At 38.6% G+C, this 23676-nt stretch overlaps 1 protein-coding gene across 7 annotated transcripts in view; it reads right to left on the reverse strand.

Moving 5' to 3' along the window:
- The window catches only part of CTNNA2 (catenin alpha 2), a 1086013-nt gene that overhangs the window by 531500 nt on the left and 530837 nt on the right, over positions 1-23676 (reverse strand). The window lies entirely within an intron of this gene.

Below are 23676 nucleotides of genomic sequence, written 5' to 3' on the forward strand. Positions count from 1 at the left end.
AATTCTTATGTTGAAGCTCTAATCAGTATGACTGTATTTGGAGGTGGGTCTTATGAGGGGACAATAAATAAGGTTACATGAGGTCATAGGGTAAGCCCTTAATCCAAGATATCTGGAGTTGTATAAGAAAAAGAAGAACCACCAGAGTGTCATGCACATACAGAGGAAAAGCCGCTTGAGAAAGTAGTGAGAAGGTAGCCATCTGTAAGCCTGGGAAAGAATGCTCACCACAAACTAAACTCTCCAACACTCTCTCATTCACCTTTTTATCCTTTGGATTTCTAGCCTCCAAAATGGTAAGAAAATAAATTTTGGGGGGTGCCTAGGTGGCTCAGTCATGTGTCTGCTTTCGGCTCAGGTCATGAGCCCAGGGCCCTGGGATGGAGCCCCACATCAGGATCCCTGCTCAGCGGGGAATCTGCTTCTCCCTCTCCCTCTGCACCAGGCTCGTTCTCTCCCTCTTGCTCACTCTTTCTTTCAAGATAAATAAAGATAAATAAAATCCTTTTTTTTTTTTTTTTAAGAAAATAAATTTGTTGCATAAGCAACCCAGTCTGTGGTGGTGTATTATGGCAGCCTGAGAAGACTAGTACAGAGATACTGAGAATCAAGGTTGGGAAACTCACTCAAGTGTGACTGGAGGTCAGTACTAGGGTTGGATAGCAGCTCCCCTCCTCATCCTCCCCCAACACACAAACAAGCACGGAGCTACCGAAGCAGGAGTTTCCTATCTCCCGGCTTTCAGCTCCAATAACATTGATCATGTCCCTGAACTCAAACTCGTATTACATTGTATCATAACTATTTGTTCTAGGTCTGCCTCCCCCTGCCCCCAACTGTGAATGTATGTGCAGAAGGAACTGTGCTTCATGCACCCTCTTACCCTGCCTGCACATTGTCTTTCCCTCACAGTAGCTGCTTTTTATATTTCTGGAGAATTGAGGAAATGGGCAGGTCTGTGACTGCAGGAGGAGTCAAAGTAAGAACATCCTAGGGTACCAGGGATTTGTAGGGGTGAAGCACCAGCCCCAACACCCCAGGGAGTGACACAACCACAAGAGTTCAGAGAAGATGAGTCTGGAAGCAACACACAGGGCAAGGCAAAGGTGGGGGGCACTCTTGGACATGTGACCTTTGTCAAAACTAGTTGGGCTATACTCAGAAGGTAATGGAGAAAATGGCCATTGCCAAAACTAGTTGGGCTATACTCAGAAGGTAATGGAGAAAATGGCTCTGGGAAGACGATGTGAGAAAGATTATGAAGGAAACATCAGATGTACATGCTGAGTGGATGCCTTTATTAATTCCACCAACTTTCATCAACTGCCAACCTCCCAGCAAGCACTAGGCACTGTCAGAGATGTGGCAGCTCAAGAGTGAACAGAACCATCCACATTCACCTGCTCTCCATCACCTGACTAGTTGAGACAGAAATAAACCAAATAACCACAGAAATAAGTTTTGAATTAGCAACTATGCACAATAAAATGTGGAGATGTTGTGTAGTCCTCTATGAACTTACAACAGCGGGGCTTTCCTAGTCAAGGAAGTTTAGCCATCTCCAGAACCTTAGGATGAGACTCCCTCCCTCACCAATAGGTAAAGAAGAGGTGGTCAAAACACCATCCTACACCCACACTACAGAAGCCTATTAATTCTATGCACTTGAAACTCTCTAATAACATGGTAGATTCCATTCTCCAGTGCATTCCTAATCCAACTAACTCTTAAACACAGCAATGATCACAGGAAGAATCAGAGAGGGGACACAGATGCCTGCCATAATATACACCTGCTGCAAATGGCAAATGGCAGAAAGCAAAGCAAGCATCCCACTGATAATGCATTTCTGTACATGAAAGATGGAGCCTGAATTGCCACCCAAGCCCTTCTTACTTCAACAGTGCCTCCTTTTGCTGTTAGGATGAGAAATGGGAGTAGGCTACAGACAGACACTCTGCTGAACAAATGTATTTATTTCAGGTTTCTGAATGAAAGTTTTAGAAGATAATAAAAAGAATCAGTTCAAGAGAAAATTGCCACAGGTGTGATATTTATTTTTAATTTCATGAGTCAGTGTGAGATGGTTTGGCAGATTAAAATCATAATGTATATTGTCAACTGTTTCAATGTTATCAATTCATCATTTACAGAACTTATTTTGACAATATGGAGCTATCATCTGGCAATCACAAAGCACTTTAGAATGCTAACTATAAATAAATTTTATATATATATATATATATATATATATATATATATATATATATATATATATTCTAAAAGGGAAATGCATCAAAATCAACACTTTTAAAGCCTTTTTGTGGTGGTTAATATGCCAAGGGGTGATATCAGAGATATTTAAAATCCTCTGGGATATTCATAAGATATTTCTTTAAAAAATCACTTGGATATTTTATTTCCCATCAAATGCTACTTTCCTTTCTAATCAGACTTATTCCAGCAAGAAGTCCCATAAACACATCAGGAGAGCAAATTTAATGAGGCTTGGGAGAAACAAAAGGATATGAGAATGCATGTATTTTTATAGCAGGTATTTATTAGGTTTGTTCTATGAAGAGTCAAGGAGAATCCAGACTGACAAATGAAAGCTAGAAAAAGATATTCACTCAAAATCATGAATAAATGTCTCAAGTCAAACTTGTCCAAAGATGGAGGTGGAAGAGATGCGCTCACAGTGGTGGTATGGAGGCTGGATTTCGATTAACCGCTTGATAGAAGAGATTCAAGCCTCAGATGGTAGGCTGATCTAAATGGTCTAAATTGTCCTTCAAGTAAGACACCAGGAATACCTTGGCTTGGGCACCATGCCAGGCACTTTAGACACTCTTCTTACCTGCTAAGGAGAGAAGACTCACATGCCTCCAGGGACAGTGAAACACACAATATGTAATAGAGTGATTCTGTGATATTGACTAGAGTGAATTTAGGATTTGTGATGAAAAGCTAATAGAATCTACTGGAAGTGCCAGGAGAAGATATTGAGATTGGAAGGACAAGCAAGATTGTAACTCTTAAGGTAAGATGGGCAAGATTACCAATCAAGGATTTTCATACTACTGGTAAGGAATGCAGACTTTAGAAAACCAACATAGAAGTTCTTTGACCAGGAATTGGAAGTTGTATTTATAGGAGGATCTGCTTGTTAAATTCCAGATGGATTGGCTCTTATGTCTGAGAACTTTAGTAAGTAGCAGTAAAGGCCATTCACAATGAAGATTCAACATCCATAAGCCCTAAGACTCTGATTCAGTAGGTCTGGGATTTAGCCCAGGGATAAGCACACCTACATTCCCTCTCATCCCCTACTTGTGATCTATAGCAGGTGGTTCCTAGATTGAAGTTCCATTAATCCAGTTTTTTTTTAATATTTTATTCATGAGAGACACAGAGAGAGTGAGAGAGGCAGAGACACAGGCAGAGGGAGAAGCAGGCTCCATTCAGGAAGCCCGACGTGGGACTCAATCCCGGGTCTCCAGGATCACACGTGGGGCTGAAGGTGGCACTAAACCACTGGGCCACTGGGGCTGCTCCTTAAACCAGTTTTTTGAAGAACAGAGTGGAAGCCTAAGTTAAGCTTGGTTACTTTAATACTTTCTAAGTTACTTTAATGGATGCACCAGTATATGAAGTCTAGATGACCTGCTGAAAGTTTTTTACATTTCTCTGAGTTTGTACTTAGGGTACCACATACTACACCATAACCTTTTCTGCCTTTTGAAATCTTTAAAATATGCTCAATCTCTTGTCCACATGCTAGTCTTTTAAATGTCCAAAGGTATTTAACACAGTTCTCACAAGTAAACTCACCTCCAGGATGAAGGATTTGAGTTGCTTCCCCTGATTCTCAAAAGAAATGATTTCTAAGCAGTTCTCACCTCTTCTCACTCTCTTCCCATAATCTCCCAGTTTCTTAGTCTCTTTCTTCAGTAGCTGCGCTCAAATGTGGATACATTTCCATTTACTGAAACTAGGCAGACGTAGGACTTCTTCCCCTGTCCAGTCCACCTTGTTCTTATTAATGCAATCCAAAATCTCATGAGCTTTTTCTGGACTTTATTATTTTTTTTTCTGGACTTTAAATCAGCACGTAAATAGTAAAATTGGTAGAAAAAGAAAATTAACTTGCCAGAATTTGTTCTTAGTGTTTCTGTGGTTCTGACAATCATCAACATTGACACAATTCCTTCAAGAACATATAACACACGCATATATTCTTATCTTTAATAATAGGTTTTTTGTTTTGTTTTGTTTTATTTTGTTTTTAGGTAGGCTCCACATCCAGTGCAGAGCTCAGTGTGGGGCCTGAACTCATGACCATGAGATTGAGACCTGAACTGAGATCAAGACTCAGATGCTTAACCTACTGAACTACCCAGGTGCCCCAATGTTAGCATTTTAAATCCGGGTTTAGAAAATATGGATACACATAATTCAATGAAGATTTAATTTTAAAAATAGATTCTCTGGCCCTTAACTACCTAACCTTTAAAACCTCTAAATTAACCCTATCCCCTGCAAGAGAATCTCTGGATGGGATTGCAGCTGTCATGACAATAGGAGCTAGAGATGAAGAGATAATCTCCTTAAAAAGAGAGATCCTGATAACAGCTAGGCCAGTAAAGAGGGGCTGCTATTGTTTCCTTGACTATTAACTAAGCAATTTGTAACCATGGCAATGATCTTGTATTCCTCGAAAGGTTAGTAAGGTGGAATGGACAGTCTCCCATGGTAAATAAATAAATTAATGAAATGAAATGAAACGAAATGAAATGAAATGAAATGAAATGAAATGAAACAGAGCTCTTAACGGTTCTTTTCTCATGTCACTAACCAGGTTCTAAATTGTCCATGCCAGTTTCTCAACTTAAGCATTTCATCTCAAAGAAAATCTACCCAGAACCCTAGATTACATATGCAAGTCAAATAGGAAAAAGTCTCAGGATCAAGGGGAGGAGGAGCTTGAGGGTGATGCGTGTGCATGTCTGGTTTTCTTCTACTGAATTTAGAACATTGTTTTCTCTTGCTCCTTATAACAGAGGGAGGTGTCTCTTGTACTTCTGTTAAGAAATGCAAGCTCTTTCCTTCAACAAGTCTTTGTATAGCAAAGTAGCAAAGCAGCAAAAATGCTACTTGTGCTTATGCAGTCTTGTGATTGCTGAACTGATTCTAAGAAGCCAGTGCCTAATTGTCTCCAGTGACCAGAAGCCTGAGGGATAAATGGTTCCAGGAACTTCACTAAAGGGGACTTCAAGCAATAGGACAGTCATTCCAAATGCAGGGTGAACAATAATTTGGGTGCCTGTATCTGCACACACACCCCTATTACTAATAAGAATTCAGGGTGCTTGCTAGAGATACAAAAATGAATCAGACACATTTCTGAATGTCAAGAACTTCTTGGTTGATTTTTTAAAAAATAAAGGGTAACAAACATTGGGTTATTTCTAACTATACATAATTATAGAAAATTCAACTCAAAACAATTTGGATGGTGAGAGGATGCTGTTTTAGAGAGGTTTTATAAAAATTGATCAGAATATGTCCTATTCTGTCCACATTTTTTTTTAAGATTTCATTTATTTGAGAGAAAGAGAAAAAGAGAGAGAACGTGCACTCAAGCAGGGGGAGGGGCAGAGAGAGAGGGAGAGAAGCAAACTCCCTGTTGAGTGCAGAGCCCAATGCAGAGCCAATGCAGGGCTTGATCCCAAGACCCTGAGATCATGACCTGAGCCAAAATCAAGAGTCGGCCACTTCACCAACTGAGCCACTCAGGCACCCCTCATATGTGCTTCTTTAAACTAGATGACTATTTCTGTTCTACAGGTCCAGTACCTTATGGTAACCATCGAGTACATCTTATACCCTGGACTTAAAAATATTTTGCTCTCTCTCTCTCTTTTTCATTTTTCCTGACACCTACTACCCTTAGCTCCTTCCCTGTTCTTACCTCATCCTCATAGTTGATGTAAGGCTAAGGAGGTTCTTTTACTCCTTTGATATCTCCTTATAATGTGCCTCATATAACCTCCCTCCTAAATCCCACATGAGCCCCAGGACCCTGTCCTAGCACTAACCTAGGTGTCCGGTGCTAGCCTGGTTTAACCCAGATTGTTGACAGGGAGTAGCATGCTGACTCTAGCCCAAACTCCTGCAGCTATCACCAGGTCCTCCAATTATTTTTGCAACCTCCCTCTGCTTTATACATCTTAGTGTTTTTGACAGATAGGGTAGGGCACAAACTGTTATACCAGCTAGTTTTCCAAAATTGAATCTGGTCCTGCAGACCTTGGAAAAATAATTATTTCTTTTCATAATAGCCTGTGACTAAATCTGATGTGTGGGTGGACAATGGCCCTTAAACCTTCAAAGGAAGGAGAAAACAAATCTAATAGTTACAAGTCCTATTGATAAATTGAAGCTCTAAGCTACAAAAGTGCTTATTCACTGACCAAGAGCCTTGCAATTTATTTTACTTTATTAGGTGCTGAATCCCTCAAAAAAAACCTGCTGGAATTCCAAAATCTTTGAATCTAATTATTATACTAATTAGTATAAGTATGTTTAATCAAACCTTTGAAGCTACTTGGAGTGTAATGCTAAAATTTAGATGAGATTATACCTCTCTGCCACTCATACGTGTTAATAAAATTCCTGAGCTCTGTGAAGACACAAAATATATCCAACATTCAAAACAAATAAATACTTTTCATTTTAAAATATCTCTGCAGATGACATTCCCCTGACCATTACTGACATTCTATTCATTTTATCCTGGAAATTCAATGTAAAGGAGTTGATAGAGAAAGATAATCTCAAGAAGACAATTAGAAGTAAAAGATCTCAGCTTTAGGAAAGACCTTAAAAGGTCAATGTATTATCTGATGTTTAGATGAGCTCAACTATATTCATGTCAAAGAATCACTCATCTTATGCATAGATATTGTCAGCATTACAGAACTCTCAATTCCATCTTTTCATATTCCTGGACAATAAAGAAGCCTATCCCTATATATCCTTGTTTTGTAACAAGTTTGAGCTTATACTGACACACAAATACATACCACATAGGATAAAGTTCAAGAGCTGAACACACAGCTTCATTCAGTGTGGAGAGAGCTCTGTAAACCACACATTATATGTTTCACAAGAATCATCATGGTCCGGATCTAAGAATAAATTCACAATAGCTAGCTTTCAAGTTATTACCAAAGCCACTGCTTCCCAGACTTGTTCAGTCCTAGACACCCTTATGATCCCTGTATAATACTCCCTTCATGGTAATGGTGGTAGCAGGAGGTAGAGAGTCTCTTCATTCTTTAGCTATCCAGCTAATTCCTCTCTCCTTGGCCATATGGCCTACACAAGCACACACTGAGCATGTGCAAACACACACTGAGTGTGTGTTTAACAAGCAAAATGTACATATTCACATGCAGAAAATTCCTTTCTTTCTCCATCATGATCACCAGCATCTGTACACTTTAACCTCTAAGTTACAAATTGACAAACCTTTCTTGAGGATATTCTGAAGGTCCCTGTAGATTAGCAATGTTTCATAGCACACCAACATTTGAATGCTCTGACTGGGTAATAGAAAATACCTGAGAGTTATTTCTGGATAAGACAGGGATCTAGGGAAATAAAAGTCCCCGGTTTGGAAAGCCCCTGAGATCAATGTGTCCTACTTGACAAAAAAGGATCTCCTTGTTCATGTGGTAAAGAACATAGGTTCTGGCTGGGGCGATGAGGATTTGGGGAAAGTGTTCCTTAGATCTTCCCTAAACCAAGTCTCATGAAAAGAAAGAAGAGAAGGCTGGTTGGTTGTTAGCAACACACTCATAAGAAAAGCAATGGGCAGAGGCCAAATGGTGCTTTCCCTTCAAAAAGGCATCGGAATCTACAGATTGGGGCACTCTAGAGGAATTTCTCAATACATATATATTTTTTTTCATTTTATTATTTCTTCTGTTTTACCATGGTCAAAAGAAATGAAATTGTTAAAATGATGAGTGTCTGCTTGCATATTTTGGTAGTAGCAAATAAAAGTTAGCATAGGAGACCACATTTAGCATACAGGTCCAAGAACCCCAAGAAATTCAAAGGGAGCTGCTGAGATGGGGGCACTAAAGAGATGAGGCCCCAGGTGGCCTTTGGCCAAGGTGTTGGTTTTGTTGGCATTGACTTTTCTTGACACACAGGGAAGCCTACTGTGAAACTGAGAAAACATGGTCTTTGGCCTCCAACTCTTCAGTTTCAGACTATGTTTCCAAGATTCTAGGAGAGAAAGGTTTAAAACTGACCTACACTATGAGGTCCTGATTTTAGAGGACTCCAATGTTAGGCAGATCAAGTCTGAAAAAAAAACAACTAAGAGACTATATATCTACTCCAAAACTGTGTCTCCCAAAGAACATTTTATGGGCCTCCTGGGGAGGGTAAGTAGTCTTCCTTGGAATAATGCTTCCATGGTCAAATCAGGCTAGGGAAAGCTGATTAAATACAGTGATCTGTGTTTGCTGATTTGTTGTTTATTATTGCTCTACATCTCAGAATTTGCTTTTGCCTATTATGAATCTCCAAGCAGAGGTAGAGATATCATATGCACAGAAACTGTGCCCAAAAGTAAAAGCGCTTTGACGAAATTGCAGGTGTCAGTTGAGAACTACTTAGAGCAGGCAATGTTTCAGTAGGCTTCCAACATGTTTGGTTTTTACTTTCTTCTTCTAAAGATCAGATGACCCAAATGACAGCTCTTGCTTTGCTCTAATACTTCACTTTTTAGTTTTTATTTTCTCCCACAATTGAGCAAACACCAATTGAGTATCTACGTGTAAATAACCCTGGTCCTGATTTAAAACAAAATCAAAATAAAGAGCCCAAATACCTTAAGGTAAACAGAACTTTTTTTTAAACAAAACAAAACAAAAAGGCCAAAAACTGTATTCTATCTATTCCAAGTACACCAGCTTATATTTAAATATAGTGTGATGGTCTGAAATTCTGTGTCCCTCTAAAATTCTTTTTTTTTTTTTTTTCCTCTAAAATTCTTATGTTGAGGGATCCCTGGGTGGCACAGCAGTATAGTGCCTGCCTTTGGCCCAGGGCACGATCCTGGAGACCCGGGATCGAATCCCACGTCGGGCTCCCGGTGCATGGAGCCTGCTTCTCCCTCTGCCTATGCCTCTGTCTCTCTCTCTCTCTCTCTCTCTCTGTGTGACTATCATAAATAAATAAAAATTTAAAAAAAATTCTTATGTTGAAATCCCAACTCCCAAAGGTGGAGCTATAGTGTATACAATTAGTGCTATTTATCAAAGGGATTCCACAAAGTTCTCTAGCCTCTTCTCCTATGTGAGGACAAAGCAAGAAGATGCCAGAAAGAGGGGCCTCACCTGACCATCCTGTTGCCTTGATCTTGGGATTTCCAGCCTTCAGAACAGTGAGCAACAAACTGCTGTTGTTTATAAGATATGCAAGCTTGGGTTATAGCAGCTCAAGGGATGAAGATAGATATAGTACAGATTTGCTGGATATTTGCTACAAAGTTAGTTGGAGGCCACTAATTCTACAATATATTCTGATCCCTTTGTTTGATCTTGTGTAAATAACCAGTAAAAGACAAAACATCCATAGGTTAAAACATGGCTTGGCTGTTGCCAGGAGGGAGGTTAGCAGCTTGGTACAGGGGCTGGGCTTTGATATCAGGCTTAGATCCTCATCTATAAAATATTGATAATTGTAGTATCTACCTTGTAAGATTAATACATGGATTCAATAGAATGATATCAGTGAAACACATAATAAATAGTGAGCTCTGAATAAATGACAAACATTATTATTGATTATGCATATCTACTTTAGCTTAAGCAGGAATTTCATTTCTTTTCCAAGAAAGTGATATCAAGATGCTGATATGGTGAACGGTAAGCTTTCCTGAACTCACTGTTACATTCTGAGGTTTAAAAGTTATAATGCTGCTGGAATAGCAGAGCCACAGAAAGAGAGCAAGAACTTTCACGGACAGGTAAGCCCATTGCCTCCCAGTACTGGTGGTCAGTGGACCTGAAGTGATTAATACTCCTTCATCCCACTCACATTCTTTCTTATTAAAATTCTATAATTATTTTTAGTCATAACCAAAATAGCTATGGAAACAGAGAAACTAGCTCATATCTGTATGTCAGGACTGGAAATATGGAGGCTCTCTTGGCACTTCACGTGGGGCTTATGAACCAGTTTTATGGCTTCTTACAAGCTAGACCTCAGCCTAGACCTAATACAAAAATCTGCAATTTAGTAAGTAAGATCCCGAAGCAATTTCTACACACATTAATGTTTCAGATGTGTTATCTTAGGCCACTTCCATTTTCCCTGCGGTTGCCAACTCTGATCACTCCAGAGAGCAGCCCATATGGGCTGAGGAACCTGCCTACACCAGGAAGGCTACTGCCAACCAGAAGAAAGAACAGATAGCTTCAATGTTGTCTGCACAGAGATGTTCACTGGGCGCTTAAGGAAATCTTTCCATCTTCTTATGAATTAGGAATCTGTTAAACTTCCAGATTTGACCTGTTTCCTTATAACTAGCATAAAGCTGGGTTTCTTACTGGAAACAGACATATATTGTATCCCCAGTTTTCTTAGTACCCAATATTCAGTTCAATACGCATCATTCATTGATGTTCTGTGCCCCACCAGAAGTATCCAGTACCCACATCCTTATATCATTTAGGCTTTCAGTTTTATAATTCCCACACACACTTTGGGATACACATGGTAAGCCAGCCACAAATTTCTCTACACCCTTAAGGGAGTTTGCAGGGCTGTGGTTGCTGACTTGCTGTGAAATGCCTTCATAAATGTTCAGAGTGCCTCTTGTAACAGGCCTAACAGTTGTTGGTATCAGCAAGGCTGATGCAGCAAAATAAATGGTGTTTGGTCTGCCTTCTAATAGGATTAGGGCATGGGCCGGTAGGTCTGACTGCTTCGTAATAGCTGCTCTGTTAGTAATCCTCAAAGCATCATCTGGAAACACATTTGAGTCACTGCATTTATTTTGAAAAGTCCCTGATAGAAATGCTGGTAATCCTGGCCTCCAAGTAGTAGGTTTATACTGCACAACCACATCAGTTTCTTGAGGCCATGTGGAAAATCTTACCACAATGCTTCCTATCTTTATACAATGCTTCATGATTTACCTAACTCTTTTGTGTAAGTTCTCTCATATGGCTTCCACCACAGCTCTGTGATGCTGGCAGGACAAGCTTCACCCAACCCACACATTTCAACTGTTTGCCCTATAGATGAAGAAACACCATCATCTGAGTAGGCTGGATTTACATTTGTAACTTACCTTTGAGGGGTTAGATGATTTTCCCAGGGTCTTAAGTTTAGTAAACTGGCAGGGCCAGAACCAAAACCTGATTACTTGATTCCTAAGTCAGATTCCTCTTGTCCACACTGGGCTTCTGCCTCCCTGATGATGACTTCACACACCACAGAGAGATGTCTAAATAGTCAGGATTCTGACCAAGAATTTCTGGATCAAACTAATTGGGTCTTAGAATGACCTTCAGTTCACCATCTCATTAGCCTGCTTATTTATCCCTGAGCATTTTGCTTTTTTAGAAAGTTCAAATCAGCACAAATGGAAATATGTGTGTCTGTGTGAGGTTATTTAGAATAAACATAGGTCCTTCCTACAGAGGGAGGGAACTTTGCCCTTCTCCAAGTACGTGTGCTACTTTTGAAAAGCTGGCAAACACTTATCTTTCTTTAAAGTCATTCATTCATTTGTTTGACAGATGTTTTTGAACATCCACTAATGCCAGAATCTGTGTGCCATCTGGGTCAAATTCATTTATCAAATGAGTATTGCTTTTTTAGAAAGCCAGATCACACTACGGGGTTTATATCACTTGTAACAAACTAAGAGCTCTGAGAAGGATTTAGAATCATTGATTTCAAGTCAGATATTCACAAACCTCTGCATGTATGGGTGATTTAAAAAACATCTACATAAAGAGCTATTTTTTTTCCCTCTTAATTTTAACTGCAGGCCTGTATTTCCCATCAAGATCATTTTGACTTCTGTGTTTATTGAGTTCTAACTCTCTCCAAGCTCTTTGCCTCATGTAGATTTATTCAACACTATCCTATCCCCACCTCCTTTTTCCTCTCTTTAATCCAAGTCATTAATAAAAATATCGAGTAGAACTAACACAAGGAGGGAGCCCTATGGCTATTCACGAGAGACTCCTCTCCACATACCTCCCAGGTAATTCATCAATACAATGCAACCTGAGAGCTTAAAGAAAGATCTATGGACAAACAAGATATAAAAAAGAAGTCATGAAATATGCTTTTAGTAAATCCTCTAAAAGTTTAAACAAATTATGCCTTTTCAAAATCACCTTGGCTTTAGAACTCAACCATGATACATGACTCAGGAAAGTTCCTTGAGCACTACTACTGGCCTTATTTTTTTTTTAAGATTTTTATTTATTTATTCATGAGAGACACAGAGAGAGAGGCAGAGACATAGGCAGAGAGAGAGGCAGACCCCATCCCAGGAATCCCGAATCATGACCTGAGCCAAAGGCAGATGCTCAATCATTGAGCCACCCAAGTGCCCCTGGCCTTATTTTTTAATCATCATTTCCCTCTTGTGCTCTGGAATGAAAGCTATTAGAGCTATTCTGAAATATCTGTGTTCTCTTTTTGCACATGGTAAGACTGGAGGCTTCTGCCCCTTTTAAGTTGGGCATGGCAATATGACCTGCTTTGGACAATAAAATGTGAATACAAATGCTGTTTCCCACTTTTAAAAGAAGTTCTAAAAGCTAGTGCATCATTTACCATATTCCTGTCTTCCACTGATTTCAGGAAACACACTTCAAGAAGGACATGTGACTATCCTGGGTCCCTGTGTGACTATAGTGAGCATAGCCCCCATCAAACTACATTTGCCATGTAGTACGGATGAGAATAAAATTTATATTGTATCAAGAAGCTAAAATTTGGGGGATATTGATTAACTCAGATTAATCTGGCGTATCCACACTGATATGTGTGCAATGATCAATGGCTTCCCCCTGCTCAGAAAAATAGATCTGAATTCCTTTTCCGGTATTTAAGGTCTTCTGTAATTTGACTTCAATTTATCCCTCAAATATCTTTACAACCATCACTCAGATATTACTAATCTGTTTCTTCCAGGAACCTAATGCTTCTGAAAACTCCACCTGGACATGTCAATTTTGTTGTTCATTCCATTCACTATTGTAGCTTAGGAGCCACACTTGCCATTAGGTTCTTCATCTCCACTCCTGTACTCAAAATATCACAGAAGATGACAAGTGGATTAAAACTATGGGCAATTCTTCCCCTGATCACCTCCTTTGGGTCATTTATAGAAATGCCTCAGGAATGAACAAGCAAGCAAAATAAACCAAACCAGTTAGAAAGTTTCTTGAGTACTTAATATCCTTCATGCAGCACTGTCCTACACTGATTCAAGACTGTATGGAGAGCATGATTTCTCTCGAAATTCTTATGTTACTAACTAACTCAATAAGCAATGTAATAAGTACTCATTATAATCCCTGAAATTGTCTTGGGCAAATTCAACATGAGTTGTGATTCTATTCCAGTTCTTAGAAAGAACTGCTATGTATAATGGCATGTATAACCAGACCCAATGGGTTGGACATTTCTAGAAGAGTGATTTGGAGTCAAAGATTAAAAAAAAAAAAATTCTAACAATTAAAGCTGCCCAATAAAGAAATGTGCTGCCTGCAAACAAAACAAAACAAAACAAAACAAAACAAAACAAAAAAAATAAATAAAATAAATAAAAAAATAAAAAACCACCAGCACCACCAACAACAAAAACACTCTATGTACTCTGGGTCAATAAAAATATCTAACAGAGGACAGATCTATCAGAGATATCAGAGAAATAGTCCCAGCACCAGGTGATATTTCAACCAGATGCATAGGGTGCCTTCTTGCCTTCTGGTTCATGATTTTATTGCTCCTATTTTCCTCCTTCTGGCTTGTTCCTAAACCTCATTACAAACCATAAATTAAGGTTAAAGAAAGAGGCCTTAATCTTGTCCTTAGAAATGCAGGTCCAGCTGAGGAAGTATTTACAGATATGATCCAAGAGAGATCCAAGGATCTCTCTCCTTGGAGATTGGACTGGTACAGAGAAGGGAACCAGTAGAAATCTGCTCATAAAATCTCTTCTACAGTTGCTCTCTTGTCTCACCAAGACACATTACCTTTCTGTAGGAAACCCACAGATCTAGCATTTACTATTTTGAGATTATGATCCACTTTTCATCCTACTGCTGGCATCCCTACATACCTCACAAAGAATTTCTTCTTATAATATCTTGACAGGAATATTAAAAATTCATAAACTTATTGCCTTTTACCACAATGAAAAACTAATAGTGTAGATTTTAGTGAAGAAGTCTGCTATAATATAGGAGGTGAGAAGGAGTAAGGTCCCTTACTCTAATGACACCAGACTGAGTTTTATATATATAAAAAACTAAACTTTCTAGCAAGGCTGGTAAAACTAAACTTTCTAGCAAGGCTGGTGGCTCTGGCAGAGCTTCCAAAGAATGACTCTTCCATTTCTTCTATTTCCTTACCAGAAATGAAGACAACTCAGTACGAATTCTTCTTTGATGATTCTCTGACCATGCCTCTCCCCCACAAGACATTCAGCCAATACATTCAAAGTGGCTACAGATTCATGGAATTCCTAGCCCCTATACTCTCTCATCCTAAGCCATGTAGGTAACTACTAAAGTCCATTAGTTCTATTTCTCTCTGTCCACATCTGTGATCCAGAAACTCAAAGAATCATTCTCAGATTGCTAGTATAGGGACTAAACAATCTGTAGTAGTTAATAGAACCTAGTATGTTAAATGTATCTTTCATTAACCAAATTCCTCTGTTCAAATCCAATCTGATGTGGGATTTCAAAATATTGATGAAACTAGTTTAAAACTCCCAAAGGATACTTGCAAGAGAATATAGTTTGTTATAGGTGGGACCTTAGGATATACAACAAATCAAATCCTGTCAATAACTACACATCCCTGATATATTAGTATTAAAGTAGTCCAGGTAATCAAGGCAAATCATGTCTTAAAAGGTCAAGCTCCACGTGTATTTCCTACATGAGATAAAAAAAAAAAAGAATGATGAGACTGGAAATCTGGGCATTTCTGCAGTGACAGAAAATTCAAAACACTTTCCCAAATAGAAAAGCTATCCCCCCTCTTTTCTTTAAAGTTGGAATAAGCCCATAATAATTATTTGTTTACATTTTATTTAAATTCAGTTAAAATATAGTGTATTATTAGTTTCAGAGGTAGAGTTCAGTGATTCATCAGTTCATATAACACCCAGCACTCATTACATCACATACCCTTCTTAAGGCCTATCACCCAGTTACCCCATGCACCCACCTTCCATCCCTCCAGCAACCCTCAGTTTGTTTCCTATAGTTAAGATTCTCTTATGGTTTGCCTCCCTCTTTGATTTTGTCTTATTTTATTTTTTCTTCCCTTCACCTATGATCCTCTGTTTTATTTCTTAAATTCCACATATGATTAAAATCATATGACAATTGTCTTTCTCTGGTTGACTTATTTCTCTTAGCATAATACCCTCTAGCTCTCCATGTCATTGCAAATGGTAAGATTTCATTAATTTGATGGCTTAGTAATATTCCATTGTGTGTATGTATGCATATATACATACATACATACACATCACATCTTCTTTATCTGTCAATGGACATCTGGGCTCTTTCCATAGTTTGGCCATGGACATTGCTAGCCCCATAGTAATTTATAATTCAATTCTTTAGGAGCATGGGAAATTACCATCCTAGTGCAAAAAACCACAGTGCACTACTGTAACCCTCCACATCCTATGGTGGGAATGATCTAATTAGGATATTGGTTAGACCATACAATTTTCTCCCAGGTGACAAAGTGGAAACTCTATTGCTTAAAAGTGATTTAAACCTAGAAGATACAGAAAAGTTAAGAGAACAATTTGAGGCTGGCAGAAAGACTATATTCTGGTCATCTAACAAAAGTAGTTAACCTTGTTTTTTCCCCATTTGGAAGTAGAAATATTTCTTAAAAATAAAATTCACCTATTATTTTTGAATTTTAAGACACTCCTAGACCTAATCCAAATTGACTATTATTTTATATGAAGTCATTAGCTCAGTGAACTCACCTACCCAGTTTGGACCCAAAAGCCTGAAAGTAGCAAGCAATGGCCTCTGGGCAATAAAAACAAGAGGCTGTAAAGTTTTTCCGGCAAATCTTTTAGATTTTTTCTTTAGTTTGTCAATTGTTTGGCGGAATTTGGTGTGTTTTATTTATTCTACATTTGAATAAAATAATACAAAGTGGGTAAGTTCTGCTACTACTGTATTAGTACTGGGGAAACAAAGTCAGAGAAGCTAAGGCTGACTCTCCTCTGTGTCACTTATATAAAACGTCTTAAAAGAACACAAACAAGAAAACTTCTAAAAACTTTTCTGAATTATTACAAAAAAAAAGAAATAGCATCAATTCTCTAAAATTATTGAACTAGAACAAAATATCATCAGATTATAAAACTATTTGGTTTGATACTTACACTAAATCTTCAGACCAAATATCCACTGGAACTCTGAAGAGAAACATACCTAAATTCCTATAACCAGATCCCCCAAACAACAAAATATCAATATAATTAATATAAACCAAGAAAAAAATCAGACATAGGGTTAAATAGAAACTTCATCTATTCTGTGTTTTGCATCTGATTGCAATCTTTAGTTGTTACAGAAGGAATAAGGATATGGAAACAAGTACTATGAGGAGAAAAAAAAATAAAACAAAACAAAAATGAGACAGTGCATTTCTCCGACATCAGATGACAATGTTTGATTGGTTAGTGTTTTTGTTTTTTGCTCCTTAACCATTTTCCATAAGGCTAGTTGATTTGTCATTTAGCAAGGGCCTAATAGATTTTCAAATGTAGGCTTATTATTTCCTTTGCCTGCAAAGAATTACACGTTGACTATGTTGTTGGTTTACAAAGGGGTGTATGTATGTGTGTTTGATTTTCTGTCTGCCCATCTTAGGGGAGCAGTAACCTTCATGAAGAAGAGAAAAAAAGAACAAAGTGGCATCAACAAATAAAGGGAAGTGGAAAAGAGATTTGAGGGTGAATAAAGTATCTCTGGTTCAAATAATTTTTTTCTTTTTCAAATCAATTTTTATTTTATTATTTTTTAAAGATTTTATTTATTTATTCATGAGAGACACAGAGAGAGGCAGGGACATAGGCAGAGAGAGAAGCAGGCTCATGCAGCAAGCCCAATGTGGGACTCATCCCAGGACTCCAGGATCACGCCCTGAGCCAAAGGCAGATACTCAACTGCTGAGCCACCCAGGTGTCCCTCAAGTCAATTTTTAAAACAACTTACATCATGTTTTTTGCAAAGATGAAATCATTAGAATTTGATATTTTAAAGGAAAGGTACAAAATGAAAAAGAAAAGAAGGGAGGCAGAAGGGAGGAGAGAATTTTCTTATGACAAGTTTTTGAAGGGAGCCATCCCCAGTGTTTATAGATTGCCACTTATCTTTGGAGATACATACCATCAGATAATGAAAACAGTCCCCACATGTTTTAAAATCTCCCATTTAAAATTTAAATTCATTAGTTTATGAGCTGCTGGGAATTGACAGTTTTACACCCCAATCCTCCTTGCAATTTATGTAAAGCATGCCATAAAACAGAATAGGGGAGCATCTCCAAGAGAAAACACCAAACACAAATTGCTAAATAAAAACGCAGCTGAAGCCGATTTGCTGTGGGTCATATAACCGAGAATGTCGTTTTTATTAAGGGGAAGTTCTTAAGCATTTGCTTCTAACTCGGCCATGCTTTTTTTTTTTTTTTACCAACATTTAAAATATTAATGTACTGTTTTTATTGCTTCCCTCCTCTAGTGGCATTCTTGTTCCTGGGCCCACACACATAAAATATGCCCCATGTATCTGCAATATGGCAGGTGTGACTTTCTTGCTGTGTACAGGAGGGTGTGTATGCCTGTGAGCAGTTTCTTTCTGGGAGTGTGTACCACAACTAGACTGCGGTCTCCTGATTTTAGAAATTTTCATTATAATACATTTCGATACATGCCAGAAATTAGACTTTAAGAAATACATGGATCTTTGTAGCTGATTTGTCTTCAACGTTGACATTTAGTTCTTGCTTTTAAAACAAAGCTTACTTGGCCAGGACTGTGAGTTTAACAAGCTGTGAACAGGAGGGGATAGAAGGTGAATGAAGGAAACAGGTCTCTAAAGGAAGATGTATCCCCAGGGGCCTCAACACAAGTTCTCTCCAAATGAAGAAGCTTTGAACATCTTTTACAGTTCATGCTTTCTGAGTTACCTCTAAGAAATCTTTGCCTATTCTAATGTCACCTTTTATAATGCTACCATGTTCCACACATTGGAGACTGGGCCTATAAGGAGCTGGGTCGACAGGCTACACTTGAACCTTCAGGATTGCATAGAGCACTGAACTTATAAAGGGCTCCTCTAAAATCATTACTTTAATTAAACTCTGATTCTACAATCAGAGGAATTTCTGGAGGCAGGTCCTGCTGTTTCAACTTGGATTATTCCCAGCACATGACAGTTTCCAGCCCATTGTAGATGCTCCCATGACATCTGGCATTTAGGGGATTTTTTTTTCTCTACATGAAACAGCCATCCAGGCATACTACGCTTGCCTGGGTGAGCACTCTCCTTATAATACTTAACCTACCTCCTCCTACCTCTTTTATATTGCTTTCCCATTTTGTCTTACCTTGTAGCCATGTTCTCTTCTCATTAAAATTATGTGTCAGGTGAGGGTAGATACTACCTTTTATATTTCTGAGAATCTCCATAGACCTTTGTACAAAGAACAGTAATCATGTGGTAGGGAGTAGGGTGTAGCTGGGGGGAGGTGTTGGGTAATCCATCAAGGTAGCTAACAAAATCATCAACACCTCACAGAGCCTGGGACACAGAGTAGAGACACTCAGTAAATATTAGTTAATTGAAAAAATAAGTATATTTGCTATTGTAAATGTTCTCAAAGGCAGCGACCAAATCTTAGTTTCTTTGCATTGGTGACAGAAATCATCCCTGACAGCATTCCTTTCAGAGGAGAAATCAAACAGGATTCATAGTTCTAATAAGACCTAAAAAAGCCCAATGTCATTCACCTAATTTGTGTTTAGGACAAGATAAAAGGGAAGGGAAAAGCATGGAAGATAGGACATACTTTACAAAGTACAGGGAATAAGGGTTAGCACTAAGTGCCCTTCACAAAACAAAACACACATTAAAAGCAAAAATAAAAATAAAAATGGAGCTGGATGATGTTTGTTAGATATTACAAAGAGTGAGATAGGGTCAGCCTCCAAATATCCCATTGCTTCATCCCTAACCCATCCCTACTTTAGCGATTCCATAACTGGTCTCCCTGCTCATTCTTGACCCTTTCAATTGATACACCACACCGAGGCTACCATGACTGTTCTATATCATAATTAATGCATGCCATTCTCCTGCCTAAAATCCTTCATTTACACCCAACAGAAAACAGGCCAAAACCCAAAGTCCTTCATCGCATGACCCATGTTCACTTTTCTACTCCTCACTGGTGACCTCTCACACATCTGTATTCTTCACTTCAGCCACAGGAACTACCCTGTCATGGCTCTGTGCCTGCTATTCCCTCTACCTAGAGCCTCTATTGTCCTTGTCTTTCCAGGACTCAGACCAAACCTTATCTCAAGTCAGGGACCTTCAGTGATCCTGCCAGTTGAGCTTCTTGATGGCAACCATTTTTCAATTGGACTACTTGTCAAACCTGTAAATGTGTTGTGGCTACAAAGTCACCTTTGATCTCTATAGGCTATGTACCCAACACTTGACCTAGCATCTCGTCAATGGCTGAATAAATGAGTGAAAAAATAAGTATGCCCATTTAGCATTGAATAGATACATGTGCAATATAGTTATGTCTCCAGATATCTTTGTTATGTGACAATTGAAATTTCCCCTAACTTTTATTATTTTAATCATCATTTTTAATGTGTATTTTACATACTATATAATGTAAGACATACATTATGCTAAGCAAGTACCCATTTCAAGTGTATAAAGAGTTTTAAAATTTTTACATGCCTTTGCAACTACCATCACAATCAGGATATAGACCACTTCCATCACCCCAAAAGGTTTCCTTGTACCTATCTCAATGTTCCTCTCATTCCCACAGTCAGGCAATCACTCATTTATTTTCTGTCTCTATAATCTCATTTGGATTTAAAATATTAATAATGCTATATACATAGAATTGTTGTGTATGCATTCTTCTGAGAATGGCTAGTGTAGTTCAACAAAATGTTGGGATTCATCTGTTCAGTTGTTTGTATCAGTATTTTTTTTTCTTTTGAATGTATTCCATCTGATGCATATACTATAATTTGTTTATCCATTCATACTTGTTGACAGACATACAGGTTGCTTCTACTTTGGAGCTGTTATATATAAAGATGCTATGAAAATTAGTATACATATCTTTATATAAACATAGTTTTCATTTCACTTGAGTAAAATCCTAGAATTATCATTACTGTGTTGTATGGTAAGTGTATGTTAACAAAAAAGCTGCCAAAATGTTTTTCAAACTGGTTATACCATTTTACATTCCTTCCAGAAATATAGGAGAGTTATAGTTGTTCTATATCCTTTCAAATACTTGGCATCATCAAGCTTTTTAAGTTTAGCCATTTTAGTGAGTCTCTAACTTTTTAAAGCATCCCTTACTTATCTTTCTAGCAACTGTATCCTTGCTATGAATTCTAGAACCTAGAAGAGTTGTATACTTGCCTTAGGAATAGAATATTTAGTTGGTCCTAAGACTCTTTTACCATTTAGCAGGAGGCCAAGATAAATAGAACTCAAGACACAAATAATGATAAGAAGGGATAAAGTGAGATGCAAGTGAACAAGTCCACAGGGAGGAGCATGATTTAGAGGGAAAAAATTAAAAGAACATGAACTGGAATTTAGTAAGGCTGAAAAACTCACAGTTAAGTTAATGCTTTCCTGAGAGCCTACCTCTCTCCCATAGGCCCGACTACTAAAGGGATGCTCAATAAATACTGGCTGATTTCCATTTTAAGGATGGAGAGTACTTTGTGGCATTGATGTCATTTTATTTATTTTTTTATTTTTTTAAGTTTTTTTAAAATTTATTTATTCATAGAGACACAGCTAGAGAGAGAGGCAGAGACACAGGCAGGAGGAGAAGCAGGCACCATGCAGGGAGCCCGATGTGGGACTCGATCCCGGGTCTCCAGGATCACGCCCTGGGCTGCAAGTGGCGCTAAACCGCTGCGCCACCGGGGCTGCCCCATTGATGTCATTTTAAATGAAGGCTTGATGATTTCTTAGCAGGAAGCCAGATGTAGTAAGGAACCAGAGAAAATCTTCTATCTACTTCTTATTGTCACTAAGTAAATCATAAGCTAATGGGAAGCAAAGTCCTTCAAATATCTAGGGCTTCTTTCCTTTTTGTGTCTCTGGCTGTACAATATGCATAACTGGTGATGAGTAAACACTGTATAGTCAATGAAGTATGCTAGAGGGTTGGCCTAATAGATTTGGCAGAAAATAATTTGTATATATTATTTTTAGAACAGTTAATTTTTTGAGAGCTATGTGCCATACACTTTGCTAAGCAAGTTATATGTAGTATGTCATTTAATCCTTATATAAGCCTAGAGGGTAGACACTATTATCACCCTCATTTTGCAATGCAGGAAAACAAGACACTAAGAATAAAGTAAATTGCCAAAAATGAAAAAGGAAGTTGGAAAGTCCAGACCAGAATTTAGACCCAAATTACTCTAAAAGTCTTGCTCCTGATGGCTATACTCTAAGTTGAAACTAAGTGCCTATCAAAAGCCAACCTGCCTTACCAACCTGCAGATTACTGAGATATCTACCATTAAATGTTCCTTCTTTGGTGGAAAATGTATGGTGTTATTATCAATCATTAACACCTAGCCATAGGTAACTCCCGTCATTAACAGTAGTAACTATCTTAGCTGGTACAAAATGGACAGCTTAGGAACAGAGATATATGGAAAATGCAGGAAAAAGCATATATGTGTTTATATACCTATTTCAGTAACCTCTGAGGGCAGGAAAGGGGCAGAATGAAGGGGCTGGACATTATGCAGGGATAAAGTGCAAAACCAAAAGGAGAGATAAAAACACAAGGAAAGGGATCCCTGGGTGGCGCAGCGGTTTAGTGCCTGCCTTTGGCCCAGGGCGCGATCCTGGAGACCCGGGATTGAATCCCACGTCAGGCTCCCGGTGCATGGAGCCTGCTTCTCCCTCTGCCTATGTCTCTGCCTCTCTCTCTCTCTCTGTGTGACTATCATAAATAAATAAAAATTAAAAAAAAAAAACACAAGGAAAGGTATATAGATGGGGTGGTGGAAAAGAGTTGAGGACACGGTGGTTTTAATGGACTCTCCTGGATAACTGAAACTCTCTGTATAATCTTGTAGAAATAGCACAGATTTTTCAAGGGCTTGAGAACTAGGTTTATGTATGGTTCAGCCAGGATCTGGAAGAAGTCATTAAAATATTTGTGAGGCTTGGTATCCTAATGTGAACACTGGAGACTCACACAATTTGTAAGATTATTGTGGGAATTCCATGTGAGGAAGTATCTCATAAATAGTTCGACACTGATTATTTAATAAATCTCATCTTGTTTCCTTTCTGCTTTTCCCCCTTTAGGATTAGGAGTATTTATTGCATAAGTGGTCACAGGAGGGAAAAAAGCCCGAGAACATCCCCTCCACACGGTAATCGCCTCAGAAGCATGCAGGAGGCAGGTTGTTTGATCTTTGTTCTTAGAAGCTCATCGTGCTATTCAAAGGCTCCCTTGCCACACTCCATACATCCACACAGACACACGATGAGGAAAGTGGGAGTCACACTGTCATTGTGCCACCCTCTCTAGCTCATCCACTCTTTGCAAATGAGTGTCGAGGTTTTAAATATTTTATTTTTATTTATTTATTCATGAGAGACAGAGACAGAGAGAGAGAGAGAGAGAGAGAGAGGCAGAGACACAGGCAGAGGGAGAAGCAGGCTCCATGCAGGGAGCCTGATGTGGGACTTGATCCTGAGACTTCAGGATCACGCCCTGGGCTGAAGGCAGGTGCTAAACTGCTGAGCCACCCAGGGATCCCCAAATGTTGAGGTTTTATTTTTTTTATTTTTATTTTTTTTTAATTTTTTTATTTATTTATGATAGTCACAGAGAGAGAGAGAGAGGCAGAGACATAGGCAGAGGGAGAAGCAGGCTCCATGCACCGGGAGCCTGATGTGGGATTCGATCCCGGGTCTCCAGGATCGCGCCCTGGGCCAAAGGCAGGCGCCAAACCGCTGCGCCACCCAGGGATCCCAATGTTGAGGTTTTAAATAGCTTTTTACTTACATCATTTAAAATGGGGGAAATACCATTCCT

The sequence above is a fragment of the Canis lupus genome, chromosome 17 (assembly GCF_003254725.2).
Source record: "Canis lupus dingo isolate Sandy chromosome 17, ASM325472v2, whole genome shotgun sequence".
Lineage (NCBI taxonomy): Eukaryota > Metazoa > Chordata > Mammalia > Carnivora > Canidae > Canis > Canis lupus.